Source organism: Neopelma chrysocephalum, unplaced genomic scaffold (genome assembly GCF_003984885.1).
Source record: "Neopelma chrysocephalum unplaced genomic scaffold, ASM398488v2 Primary Assembly neopelma1_59, whole genome shotgun sequence".
NCBI lineage: Eukaryota > Metazoa > Chordata > Aves > Passeriformes > Pipridae > Neopelma > Neopelma chrysocephalum.
Window position 1 is genome coordinate 26,929,046 of NW_020897714.1, and position 14,990 is coordinate 26,944,035.

At 40.5% G+C, this 14,990-nt stretch overlaps 1 protein-coding gene across 1 annotated transcript in view; it reads right to left on the reverse strand.

Moving 5' to 3' along the window:
• FGD4 (FYVE, RhoGEF and PH domain containing 4) overlaps positions 1-7,541 on the reverse strand; it is a 66,011-nt gene extending 58,470 nt beyond the window's left edge. The window contains exon 1 of the mRNA XM_027680608.1: positions 7,202-7,541. The gene's annotated coding sequence lies outside the window, so the exon portion shown is untranslated. The remainder of the gene's footprint in view (positions 1-7,201) is intronic.
• Positions 7,542-14,990: the final 7,449 nt, after the last annotated feature.

The window sequence follows — 14,990 nt, forward strand, 5'->3', positions numbered from 1 at the left end:
AGCATCAATTTATGTACCACGCATGTCAGCAGATGCATTTGTGCAACCCTACTTTACCAGATGCTCGAAGCCATATTCACCATGAATTTGTTTAGTCTTTCCCTGAATCCCATTCATATTTCTTAAGCAGAATATGTGACAGTACAGGCATTTTCAATCTATTCCACCTTAGCTCTGACTTCGTCCTTTCTGAGGAAGAGAAACTTGAAGGCACGACACCTCTCTCCTTCCACTTTTCTCCAGCCTTCTTGTCACATTTTAGAAAGCGTCAAATTAATTTTCTCCATTCCGAAAAATCACAGAACCATAAAATGGTTTGGGTGGAAGGGGACCTTTACAGATCATGCAGTCCAGCCCTCCTGCATGGGCAGAGATATCTCTCACTAGATCATGCCACAGGACAAAAAATGTCACTCTCTGTTCACAATTATTTCCTTCTGCCTCAAATATATATACAGCTTTAGTCTCCTGAATTTGTCCTGTTATGGCAAATTTGATCTAGTACTTAAAAGACAGTCAGTAAATTGGGACCTTCTTTGCAGAGCTTTTTCTCCCCGGCCATTAATACATAGTACTCCTTTTTTCCAGTCCATCCAACCTTACACACCTCAAGTGTCCAGGGAAAAGTGATCAAAAGGAATTCTATGAACCAATTTATTTCAAAAAAGTAAGGTAAAAATACACACAATGGTGAAAAATAAGAGAATTTAGACATGCATTTCAGCTTTTGGAGTAGTAAGGTTGCAAGATCAGAGACATCTGCGACTGTTTTACATAGTGAAGTTGTGCTGATAGTTAAACATAGCCTTTGAGACCACATCAGCACTAATGAAACTGTAATTTCCTTTAAATTATTGCCATCCATACACCAGACCTCATCAGCCAGACAGTAATAACTTTTCATCATTTATTTCAACACAAAAGCAATCAATAAGCTTTTCCCCACAGTTCTTTTACTGCTATCTCTGAATTCTAAAAAACCTGGAGTCAGAGAAGATGCCAGCTGTAAAACAGACACGGTCAAGTTTCATTGTTGTCTTTCTTACAGAAAGAGATCCTAAAACACCACCCGATTTTGAGATAAACTGGATTAAAGCAGTTTCAGCGCAAGGAAAAATCTTAATCCATTAAAACATGATGAACAGACTACATTATCAAAGAACAGTAAGTAGATCACATTGGATTGAGAGGCTTTTCCCTCTCATCATTACAGTGTCCTGGGCATTGTTTCGCACTGAAAATGTTTAGTATCAGATTGCGGGAATATCACACTTCTGTCCATGAAAGACACACATACACAAAGAACCCACCTCAGCTACCAACAGAAATTTTACCCCTGTGTTAAGAAGCAAGTAAAAAAGCATTCTTCAGTCTTCAGAATTTTTCAACAGTAGGAAAATTTTGGAATATTTTCAGGCAAACCAGAGAAACATCAAGAATAAGACCAGTAACATCAGTGACAAGAGAGGTCTGGAAAATTTAATTCAATTGTTCAGAAAACCTATATTTTACAATCAATAAAATCAGCTTTACAACCACATACACACAAAACAAAAGGTTCTGCTTCTTACAGCAGAAAGCAGGCCACAGCTTGCAGAATAAGTGGTAATATGGGGAAAAATTGGTGGGCAAGGTGCTTTATCTACAGTGTTCCAGACTAAGATCTTAAAAAGAACATTTACCCAAAATAACAGAATGCCGCTAGCAGACAACAGAGGAGTGCAGCACTGCTGACTTTGCTAAGGGCAAACAGTGCTCACACTGCTAACTGTGAATATTTCATTGTGTTAGATTTTAACTGTTGTGTTCCGGTTCTTAGGCAAAGCTCCAATTCCACCCCTAGGCCTTCAAATGTATTTTGGCTTATGGCAGCTATCTTTAAGAGTGTTTGTAGCAGCTTCCACAGTTAAAACTGACTTACACACAGAAATCTTGACAAGCCAAGGGACTAAAACACTTGCCAGTTACATTATGGTGGGTGGCCAAGTCATAACAGCAACATAAGGCTCCAAGCAATGGCGTGAACAAGAGCTACTGAAGAGAGCAGACGTCAAAATTAGTCTTGGAAACTGCCTTGTCACATAGAGCTGCCAGAGAACTACTTCAGCTGCAAAGAAAAGTGGCATAGGATATTTAAAGAAAGACAGCAGGTAATCTTATCTAACCCATGAGCCCTTTTGATATTTTTAGGAAGATGAACAATACTCAACCATGTTGAACACAAGTACAACGAGCATTGAATTATTTATTCTAGGTATTAGATCTTAATCTCAATGTAACTGCTGCAATCATGGTATGGGAAGCCATAAAACTACTTTGAATTACAAAAAAACCCCACTTCATGCTTTCACTCATCTTCCTCAGCATCAGTGACATCCTTAAGAAAGGGAGGAGAATAAAAAAATATAAAATAAATATTAACTTATGTACAAAATGGGATGAGGGTGTAGGAGCACACAAAGGATGCTGGGATGAAGAGGAGATACTAGGAAGAAAAATTCCAAGTGAGAAGTTCAGGTCTTGCCCTGCAGGAATAACTCATTACAGAATCAACTTGATCTTTCAAGTAATATTAAAAGTTCTTGAGCTAATTTTCCCTCTACTACTCAAACAGCAGATATGCTCGGCACCACTCCAGGGAATATACCACACCACCCATGGCATTACTCAATGCCTACAAAACAAAACCTTTGGTTGTAGAAGAGACTGTAATTCAGGTCTTTTGCAGTCTCAATCCCCAGTTCACAAGCCTTTGCTAAAAAAGCTTTCATGATATTTTGTTTCAATATTAGCTATCAAATCCAAAACAGGCACTCAGAACTATAACCACAACACCACATAACTGGGCAACTGAAGGTGGAATTTTTTTTTTAGTAAGTGTTACCACAAGTAAAAGTGGAACAGACAAGTTGCAACACTCTTTAATACCAGGGTTAGCTGCATCCATAGCATCTTCATGAAGGTAAAGTGCTTCTGTGGGAAAACCACAGCTAAAAGTACAGTCTGAAGAATACACAAGTCAGTAAATGTCTACAGATAGTCAAGAACAAGTATAAAAAAACTGCACTGAAAGTTCCTCCAAAGATCAGCAGCTGGAAAAGCACTTCTACCACCACCTATCAGGACTAGATGACTATTCCTCCCTCTGATTCAAAATCTAGCTGCTTTGGGTTCCCATTTTTCTGAAGCACTGGAGAGTGACTGTGACTATTAAGTCCAGAAAGCATCATCCTGCTAGTAGAATTAATGTCTCAAAGTGTCTGCTTAAGTTTTCTACTACTAACAGAAACCTCATGACACTGGCAATGACTTCAATCTTTCTTGCACAGTTTCTGAAGTGTAGTGTAATATTGGCTTTTCATCATTTAGTACAGTTTAAAGTTCTGCTTAAAGTTTGCTTCCATAGCCAGTAACACTCTGCAATTCCCAGTGTGCCAGAAGAAAAGCCTACTCAACATCTAAATGACATGTAACTTATATGGCTACCTGTGACTGAGGGAAAAACCCCTACAAAAACCCCTTAGTGACCAAATGGCTCCTTCCAGTCCTGAACTCCACATTCCCAAGTGCACTCAAGGACTTACTTTGCTGAGATATTCATCAAAAAGTAAACAATTCCCATGTCTTTGTCAGTCCAAGTAGTATTTTTATACTTAAAATGAACAGCTAATTATATAGTAAGAGCAACTGGATGAACTGGGGAAAAAAAGTCAGAAATAATCCCTCTTCAAGATATTCTGTTGCTGGCATGCAGCCATTTCTCCCCACCCTATTCTTCTCCCAACTTTGAATAACAATTATCTGGGAGGAATATTTTCTGAAATCATTTGCAGAAGAGCTCTGAGTCTTCAGGTTCTCCAGTTAGGCACCTCAACAAGATGGAACTTCTAGGAAGGACAAAAGTACTCCTGTACTAAATGCAATCCCCCCTTGAAAAGGCTAGAAAACATACCACAGTTCCCAGACATACAATAATTCTGGACATTGCCAGTCTCTCCCATTTACTTACTCATTGTCTCACTGCACTAGTTTAGTATGGTGATCTGCTTCAGAACGAATTCAACAATTTTGGTGTTTGCTAAAATCTGGTACAGCTCTTTGCAGCATCAAGAAAAAAAGTGTTACTGCCTGCATTTTGACCCCGCCCATGCAAAGCATAAAAGGCACCAGCAATTTTACATGACTAAGGCCCGGAGAACAGACCAACAGCAGCAGTGCCTGTGTCAGCAGGTTTATCCTCCCACATCCAGCGCCGGGAGAACTCCATTATTTGATGGGAGCTGCAAAGAGAACAGTTTGTAAACAGGCACCAGGACTTTCTAAAACAGTTGGCCCTTCAGAGAGAGCTGCAGGCTGTAACCTTTAAGTAGCCATGCTGCTGTAAGGAGACAATAAGGAGCTTGGGCTTGTTTGTTTGTTTGTTTTAATGTTCACTCTACACGAGTAAACAGCAGGGAAAAAAAGTGTATTGAAAACCAAGCACATTTAAAACCTCCACCAAGCAGCAGCCCAAACACAATGTATAAATAAATCCAAGTCATGTCAAACAGCATTCCACAGTCATGTGTCAAGTGAAAAGCAGAAAGACTTGTCTGTTTGAAGAAAACAATTGTGATCGTTTATGCGCAAGCCAGCTTCCTATATATTGACTCAGGATTTTACCATTTAATGACAAGTGTCCTGAAGGCTTAGTATGTAAGACATTATAAACAAGATTATTATGAGCCCACTACATACTTGGTTGTATTTCTAGACACTATTTAGTTGGGAGTTTATTAAAAAGTCCCTTTTTTTTTTTTTTGTGAGATGAAGTACCTAAATGTAGCTTACACTCCTAAAAAAACCCAAAACAAATCACTGCTCAGTATGACCCATCACCTCTGCTGGTCCCCAAAGCCTGTATTTTAGAATAAATCTCCTTCAAGAGATCATGTAGCAGATTACACTGACAATCATTTGTTTGCATTAAGCATAAACATCAGAGCCACTTGTAATAATCTACCAAAGATTAAAAAAAGCAGTCTTTAAAAAAAAAAAATCATTAGTTTCCAACAGACATTTAACAACTCCTCTGTTACACGGAAATGGGATGTCTACTATGAAAGGCCAGATGCACAAATGGATTAAAGAGTGTCTAGCCTTTAAATCCTGCATCCACAAATCAACACTGACCTAGTGACCTAAAGTAAAAATTAATAATAAAAAATAAGTAACCAACAGACACACGCAGACCAATCAAGACAGAAATTAAAAAATTGTTTGCTGAAGACTATTTAGACATTTGCATAGTGCTTGTCAGAGAATATAATAAGAGCTGGAGAATGCAGAATGCAAAGTCCCCTATTTATCCTTGAAACAGGTTTAGCAAAGGCAGTGGAAAAACAAGCTTCTCAGCACACCACCAGTTAGCAATCAGGAAAAATCACCTCTGGAAAGGATATACAAGCCTTTACCTTTATGTCGGTGTGATTGTTGCTATCTGTGAAGATTTGCCAATGAGACTATGATTCACACACACAGCGACAGAGAACCCTGTGGGCAACAGCAACCTTCCTAGAAAGACACTAGGGAACAGAAACACATCCCAAACCAGCATAACCTTGGGGTGGTTGCCCTTCCCTCCAGCTAGGTCCAGCGTAGCATCTGAAGGGTGAAAGTCTAATCTCTTTCCAAGCACAAAAGCCAATCTGCCCCCTGCACTCTTTTTAACAACGCAATTCCAGACCGGCGACTTGCACGTGTGAACAAGTCCACTGCAGCCCATTAAAAGCAAGTTTTGCATAAATCACCCACTCAAACGGCAATGCAATAGCTAAATTCTGGGAAAGGAAGGGGTTAAAAAAAGGTGTGGGTTTTGTTTTTTTTTTAATTATAAGATGATACAGCTTCCATTTAGAGTGCTCACCCAGTTCCACCAACGTGCAAGCGTAGCATAGAAGTCTGAAAGGACTTCACGCACATATACCAGCCTCCCACAAGCGCAAGAAAAGCTCAAACATCACAAACAGTTAAAGTACTCAAAGAAATAAAAACCCTCTCAACCTCCCACACACACTTTTGTTAGGCACCAAGTCTTGGAAAGCATCTTGTAGGTTAAAAATTTATCCTAGGCAAATATGTTGCAATCGTGACTTATTAACTCTCTCAGTAACTTCCCTTCCAGACTCCAATATACTGACATTTTCAGTGCATAAAGTAGAGGGCAAATAGGTTGAATTAGAACTGACACAGTTTTAATTAAAAGCCTCTGGTAGTGTCCTCCCCTGCACCAAATAAAAATGGCAGTTCTGGCAAGAGGGATGCAGCATAAAACCTTTACTTGAAAAGGGAAAGCCCATATGTGACTAAAAACATCTGCCGAAGAAACATTTTGTCTATATGGGGTGCAAAATTTTAATGCCCCTCGTTTAAGTCAGTAATTTGAATTGCACTAAAATGTTCATCATTCATTTATTATGAAAAAAATAACACTCCTAGCTCCTAAAACATAACAAAAAAAAGTCTTTTATAGGACACAAAAACCTTGCAAGCATATACTTCTAATTTTATTTTCCTGTTTAAATGAAATCCTGCCATCGAAACAGTCATAATATTTGCAGAATATTCTGAAAACTCCTGTCAAGTCTCCATACAATTAAGGTCTTTAAGAGAAAGAGTCCGAAGTGTTTGGTCAGTTGGTGAGTTAGAAAGAGGGGCAGAGGGTGGGAACGAAGAGTGGAAAACCTGCTCCTGCATTCTGCCTCCCTTACGCTGCTTCCTCTGAGCAAACTGCATAAAACACCCTAAACATCCATTGTATCACCAGTTCTGTTTGAACATTTCTCCCTCGTCTCACCCTTCATGCCAGTACGAAAACCAAACACGTACCACATCCAAAAAGATATCACTCAGACAAAAAGCAATCAGCGTGAAAAGACATGTAAATCAAACAGATTTGGCAGCAAACAGCATTTCATAAAGACAAGAGATACGAATTGCTCCATTTGTGTCAGTTTGGCCAGTTATTGTTCTGACTTACTACTTTAACAACCCCAAATTAAACTGCTTGAACTGAAACAGACAAACAAAGATCCTTAAAACACAATCCCCCCACACACCCTCTTAACAATAAGCATTATTTCCGTGGTGCTGCCATCCTTAAATCATAAAGCCGCCACACCAATTAAAAATTCCCTACATAAAGAATGAATTTAGTACTGACCTTGCAAAAAGCTTACTCCTCTTGGCTAGAAATCATTAATAGTTTTGATAAAATCCTTTTATGTGCTCCTCCAGCTAGCTAATTCCAGCCTTCCATTAACGCACTCCATTGCAGATAATTGCCGACAGCACACGCTCCCCTGCTTTTGCTGGTTCCCAACCCAGCGAGGATAATCACATTCCAGCAGGGAGTGAACAGATGGCAGCCTCCATGGTAACCAGTCCTCCCCAGCTAGTGGTAGCACTGGGAGACTCCCGGGGACTGGGGCAACAAGCGCTCTTTGTGCTCCAGCCTCCCAAAGCCTGAGCGCAGGGAGAGCCGGCTCCTAGGGCTGACTGGGCATGCCTGGCAGGTGCCTTGCCTTCGCAAGCAGGCACAACACCTTAACAAAAGCTTGCGACCAGGTTTAACCTTGACACTGCCTATTCCCGCGTTGTGCAGGGGGAAATGGGGGTAAAACACTCGCTAAGATGGAGGTGAAGCCAGCAAGAGTTCTATTTGCTGTTAAAACAGAGCATTCAGAGAAATCAGCTGGGATCTGCTTTTCCCCTGACAAAATGATTTTCAGAAGGCAGGCTTACTTCTCCTGAATGGGTTTGATTTCAGCACGATGGAAGTGTTTGCTGCCTGATCTCTATCTCCTGGACCTCGAAACTGTTCCCCTCAAGAATACTACAATCTATTGCTCAACAAGAACTGCACAGACCCTCTGTTTTGGTCTTAGAGCTTCTGCCAGGCGTATCTGCTCCACATCTGCCGAGATCAATGCTGATTCAGCAGCAGGCAAAACCACCCTGTCTCTCTGCTGCATGACCAGGCTGCCAGGGGAGGCGTGTCTGGAAAAGCCTCTTTTTTTTTTTTTCCTCCCACATCAAAGGTGTGCCTGAAACCTTTGCTCTCACTGGGCCAGATCCTGGCCCTCGTCTCTTTAAGGTTTGAAACACTGGATGTATAACAGCATGCAGCACAGTAGCCTGTTGACTCACTCAAACTTTCTCTCCCTCACTCTCAAAACCACTCAGTGCTTATGACTAATGGTGCGTCAAAAAATTGTGGGTAATTTTACTTAAACCTGAGCCAAATTTGGACTTCAGGTTCCTGCCTGCTGATTTAGGTCTAGCAAACTATTCTTTTGAGGAAGGGAAAATGTTTTCCTTTCTCCCCTAACGACACCGGTCTTGTAGCTGGTCCTGCAAAGCAGTGTTTGTTTCTGTGAAAGACTGAAAACCCCTTTGCCAGAACCCACCACCACAAAAACACCTCTTTCTCCTATGGGTGGCTCCAGGCATGGAGCTCAAAAATTTCGTCTCTCCTTAGGCCCAAATTTTCAGGTTCCCTCATCCTCACTGCACAAGGATGTTAGTTTTGTTTCACAGCAAGCTTAATTAAGTTTATATTGGTAAGAGACATCACTATTAAACTGCTGGGTGCATTAACATTGGAAGCCTTTCACACTACTGCTGACAGTGTGTGAGTATCTGTAACCCATCTGAGAGTCCCCACCACAGGGAGCTGAAGAAGACCCAGATTTCAGAGGGGACTCACAGAGCTCACAAGGGCGCTGCAGATACTGGTGACAGGCATGGGACCAAACCCCGGTCTGCCAACTTGCCTTCCACGACTAGTAGATCATTCTGACTCATGCTGGCTCATAATTTGAATCCATTTTCTTCCTCTAAATAAGCAAACTTTACATCATCAAAAAATTCTTAAGCAAACATGGCCACCAAACCTAATTACCCATCAGCAACAACAGTAAAATAAAGTAAGGAAGGAAGTCAATATCCTATTTAACTTGCCAATTGTTAATAATAAAAACTTTTCAGCATTTAAGCATCATTAAACACCAATAGCATTTCTCATTTTGCCTCCCAAAAATAAGGACCATGGCTCAGAAATTAGTTTTGATATACTAATAGATTTTATGTATTTATGCATTTCTGGGGGGAAAAACCGGAGCAATTAATATTCTTGGCAAACTGACTTCTAAATTATAGGGATTCAGGTTCAGTTTCAGTCTTTTTTCCTTCATGAAAGAAACCTCCTACAAAGCAATTTTCTAGATTTATGTTAATTCTAACTTTGTATTTAAAAATTATGTTGTTTACTGAAATATTATAAGCAATTTTGGCTTTGGAAAACCTGTTCCCTACACCATAAAAACCCTTAGACCATCTGTTCTTGAACAAGTACTAGCTGTACTCGTTATAGGAGGACTGCTAGCAGAATGAAGGGCAACAGCAGTCAGAATCCATTTCAGCTTCTTACTTGGATTTTCTTAATAATTAGGTCTGATTTTACACATGTACAATGGAAAAAAATTGAATAAACTATATGGAGTAGCCATCACACATAGAAAGGGGCAGTGGGATGCACTACAATTTTTGACAGAAGCAATGGGTAAGTTATATGGAGCAAAAAAATTATCCTCTGTACATATGACAGAAGTTTTACTCAAACTACTTGAAAGGCAGAGAGGAAAACAGCACATCCAAAATGATTTTGAGGAGGGGTGGACAAGAAAAAGAAAATTTAGCCATCTCCCCTTTTGATTTGGCCAAGTCTGAGCCAGATAGACGTTTAGGAATAAATTGGTTTTAGCTGGAAGATATGAATGGAAAATACACAACATATTGACATCCTGTCTCCTGAACTGATTCCATTGAAAGGATTGTCTTTTATAACAATGACACCATGTGCTTCAGTTTTTCCAGCCCCAGCTGCCATCTGATAGACCAGGACTCTGGCACTTTATTCAGGTTGATGAAGACTCAAACTGGGCCTTAGAAATGTATGTTTTTCAAATCGGATATGGTTTGGGTTTTTTTGGTGATGACAACTTAAAAATCTATTCACCTAAAACAAGTTGTGTGAAAATAGAATACAGCATAATGACAGCAGTTAGTCTCCATTCTCTGCATAAGAATTGAAAGCTTTATAAATAAAGCCAACCACAGCATCTATGTAAGTGACGCCAGGCTTCACATATGCATGGGTTTGAATTGTTGTCCATCTGTCATATCGTTTTTTAGAGTTCTACTAAAACAACCTTGGAATTTCTGGCAGTTGTACCAACGACACGTTACTGTCAGACATAAAGCAAAACAATAGACCATTGATCTTCTCTATTACAGTATCACCTTTGTTTCTAAAAAGAAACCAACTTCAATAGGAACACAGACTGACAGAATTGTTTAGGTTGGAAAAGATTTCCAAGATCTTTGAGTCCAACTGTTAACCCAGCACTGCTGTATTCACCACTAAACCACATCCCCAAGTGTCACATCCCCACAGTTTTAGAACACTTCTGGGGATGGTGATTCCACCACTTCCCTGGGCAGCCTGTTCCAACGCCTGACCACCCTTTCAGAAAAGACATTTTTCCTAATAGCCAATCTAAACCTCCCCTGGTGCAACTCAAGGCCATTTCCTCTTGTCCTATCACTTTTTACCTGGGAGAGGGATTGATCCCCATCTCACTATAACCTCCTTTCAGGTAGTTCTAGAGAAAGAGAAGGTCTCCCCTAAGACTACTTTGCTCCAGACTGAACACCCCCAGCTCCCTCAGCTGCTTCTCATAAGACTTGTGCTCCAGACCCTTCATCAGCTCCACTGGCCTTTCTCTGGACCTGCTGCAGCACGTCAATGTCCTTCCTATAGTGTGGGGTTCCAAAACTGAACTTGGGATTCAAGCTGTGGCCACACCAGTGCCGGGTACAGGGGCACAAAATATGTGTGTATTTCTTTTAGCTTCACACCATCTAGTATTGAGGAAGTTCACTTCAAGGGAAACAAGATGTCTACATTTTCAAGAGTATTAAAAAAATATTCTGTAAGCAAGTATAAGGGCTGAAATTTGAGAAAATTTCCTCTCATTCTCCCAAAATCCCAAGATTTAACTTTTTTTTTTTTTTGGATAAGCACAGAAGGACTAAGGCTTCCACATTGGTCTGAAATGCTCCTCCCATCTTACCTGAAGTGCATCTAAAATCCATGGTGCTTTGCAGATGGAAAGCAATGAATTCAGCCCTGCGGACAACAAAGGCTTCCTCAGCAGCACCTCTGCAGATAACACAGCAAATGGAGACCTCGTGCCTGGTGAGTTGCACTCCCTTTACACCGTGTTTTCAGATCTCACGGTTTCACACTGGGACGTGCTTCCTCAGTGTCACAAGGAACAAGACTGTGGCATTTCTTTTCCCTTCAGAGGGTGCCCACATAACCAGGGAGGATGTGTGTGCTGGGCATGGGAGAAGGGGCAGCAGCTGTTTTGCTTTTGCTCTTACAGACATTGTTTGATGAACATGCTGGCAGTGTTTCGAGTGATAAACCTTTCACTTCCAAACTGTTACTGCTTACAAAAGTGGGATTTGCAGCAGGGAGAGCAGCTATCTCCTTCTCACCAGTTCAATGACACGGACTGTCTCCATCCACTGCAGCAATCATTCTTCCAATATTACAACAGCTGTTTCTGTGGACGTTTATTTTTGGCAACTGTCATTAAAGGACAACAAAGAAACATGGACAGAAGTCATACTAGGCCATCGTAGTGACCTATTTAGTGTACAAGCCTGAAAGTTATCCTTCCTTCATAGGCAGTTCTCCAGAATAACTTTCAAGTTATGAAAATGAATGCCTTATAGGTATAGAAAAAACAAGACTTTTACTGTTATGTCTCCAAAGATAGTTATTTTCAGATCAGGCACAGCATCAGCCCAATAGCCTCACACACATTCCATAAACCAGAATTGCTTTAGTTTCCAAACGGTTTATGGCACCACTCCCATTGGCAACAGTGCCTCCAAGTTAGTAATGCCTGCAGAAAAGACATTGTTTCTTCCTAAAGCCAATACCAAAGTCTATCTAGATTTATCCAGGCACATCAATTAACATAATTTTCAAGCATTATGAAAAGTAAATTATGTAAAATGTAATTTCAAAAAAAAAAAATCCATCCATCCAAAGGCTTTAGATTTGAATCCCTTTCTGTAGTAAAGAAAATGTTCTTGGAAATCGCTGATAAAAAGATACAGCTAGTTAAGAGAATTTTTTTGCTGTAAACACTGAGTTATTTTTATGTCAACAGCAAAATGTAGTGCACAGAAGAGCTGTTAAGGAGAACATACAATTGCACAGTCTCCCTCAAGAGCATAATGCAGCTCAGGCCTTGCACATACCAGGCAGAAGACAGATCATACTGGTGGTACCTACCCAGCAGGCAGAGGACAGGAGCTGGTTCTGCAAGATGTGAACAAACAGAAATGGAAAGACAACACCAAGAGGTTCATATTACAACAGTAAAATAAACTGTGACACTATTGCATTCAATCAAAAAAAAAAAAAAAGGCAAGAGATGACAAAAGCAGAGAGGATTTCGGCTGAAAACTGAGCTTGTCTAGGTGGGACAATTCAGTTCAGTGTCTGGAAGCATCCAACAATAGGGCACAGCAACCTCCAGACACGCCTGATTATTTCTGCAATCTCACAGAGTGTTTCCATGGAAAAGCAGCAGACTCCTAGGTTTGACATTCAGCGTCTGACAGCTGAGCCAGCCGAAGCTCAAACTCACAAGGCTCAAAGAGAGATCACAGACAGCTCTTTGGACGTGGTTCTGAGCAATGCAAGAGTAAATCCAGCTCTGAGGGAGAGCCTAACCTTTATTTACTAGTTACGTTTCCAATGAGAGCAGAGCAGACATCAGAGTAGCACATGGGTAGGAACTGTGACCACGGAGCTTTCCTTTCTCTTTAGGCTTTACTAAAGAGTTCCTGTCCTCTTTAAAGGACAGGAACTGCAGGATTGCTCTTCAACCCTGGCTTGGACAACTCCTGGCAGAACTTGCAAACCAAAGATAGAAATGGTGTCTTTGGAAGAAGAATAGCCTGTACCATTCTCTCCTCTGTATCCTACAATATAGACCACAAACAGTAAGAGAGTAAGGAAATGTAGAAAAACCAATGCTACCATAATTAAATAATTCAAGATGTTATGGGTATTCAGTGTGCTAGTCTCCTTCATGCAGGTACAGGAAGCTCTCATACTTCATCAATTAAACTCAGAAAGAAAAAAGTTGTTATAACTCCAGAACTTGAATGCAGAGGCAGCCTGAGGTATGCAGCAGGAGTGGTGGTATTTGAGCTGTACTAAATATTACATCAACATCCTTAAGCTTTAGCCTACTGCAGGTGGCTAACTTATTAGTGGCAAAGAATACAGAAAAAACCCTCAAAATGAATTTAGCAGATTCACTCATATAACACACATTGATTTGATTTACATTCCTCTCCAAACTCATCAGGCACCACTTTGCCACAGATTTCTATGGTCTAGAAACACCTGTGCTAGATCCAACACAAACAAACACTTTCCTGAGCAGCCTGTAACAGCTTTCTGAACAACAACACACTCATTTTACGATACACCTTGCCCTTCTCCAGCCAGAATCTCCTTCTGCAGGTCAACAGATCAGCCAGCAGGAAGTCATCTAAGGAAACCAGGCTGGGCTATTTGATAAGGCAGGCAGACATGGAGCATGCTCCTTCCATGCTGACAGCTCTACTGACAAGCAGAAGGAAAAGCAGCATCACAGGATTTACTGGCATCTGCCAAGACAACACCAACAAAATCCAAAAATTCCACCTATCTCCCATCCTAGCTCACATAAGAGAGTTAGCTCTTTACAACCCAAATTTACAGTACCATTTAGGCCAACAGTAACTATGTACTCCACTGGAGTCACCTAAAATACTCCTGGTTTTATTTTGTTTATATTTCAATGGCTCAGAGATTTCTTTGCAGTCTACCTCCTCCCACGAGGATAAGCAACCAGTTTCACAGCTGACAAAAGAGGTTTTGTCAGAAACTATTTAGAAAAGTCTGATGAATGCTGGGGTCTTGGTCCCAGCTGGAGCTTCCAGGTGGATACATGACAGATATATGGCATTAGGGGCATACAGCACAACCCCACAGGTGATCTTTATTTTATTATTTTCAATAAAAGTAATCAGCCTAGTATAGCCTATTACTGTACAGCATTTCTTGCAGTAAGCACCTCGTGAAGGCTTGTATTATTAGTGCTATCAACATACAAAAAGGAGGGATCTTGCAAGGATTTTATTTTGCTATTAGGAGCCACCAAAGAATATTAGCACATGAGTCACTCCAGTAGCTTGAAAGGTCTAGACTTTTCATAGTTTGTTTTTAATTGCACTTTGCTATACATAAGGATAAGGAAAAAAATAAGCAGAATGTATCAAGACATAGATACAAAGACTTCTACACATTCTGAGAAATGAGTAATGGCTGACACATAGACACACAAAGCAGAACTAATAAACTGATCTTGCTCACTGAAAAAAATTTTGGAAACACTTTTGAGGTTTTCATTGTCTTTGCACTGGTGAGCAAAATGAGTCAAAAGAATGCAATACAAACAGGGATGAACATTTAACTGCATTTTTATGTTCCTCAAGTAATACAATGTAGTTTAAATGTGTGTATATAGTGTATATATGCACTATAGCAAAATACTTTTGATCCAGTCTGCCTGTGCTTACATTTTAAACAGCCAGAATATAGGCACTCTAGCAAATGTAAGTATTATCTAAACTTCGCTTTCAGGAAAACGGAACATTTGGCCATGCACTGCCAGGTAATGGTGTGGGGAGCCGTAGTGACAGGCACCCTTTCTCTCCCATCCATAGTTGCAAAGATCATCACTACTCCGAGACTGCGTGTGACAGAAAAATGGGAAGGAGTAGTCAGGAGAGCGTCAGAAACTAAGTTCAGA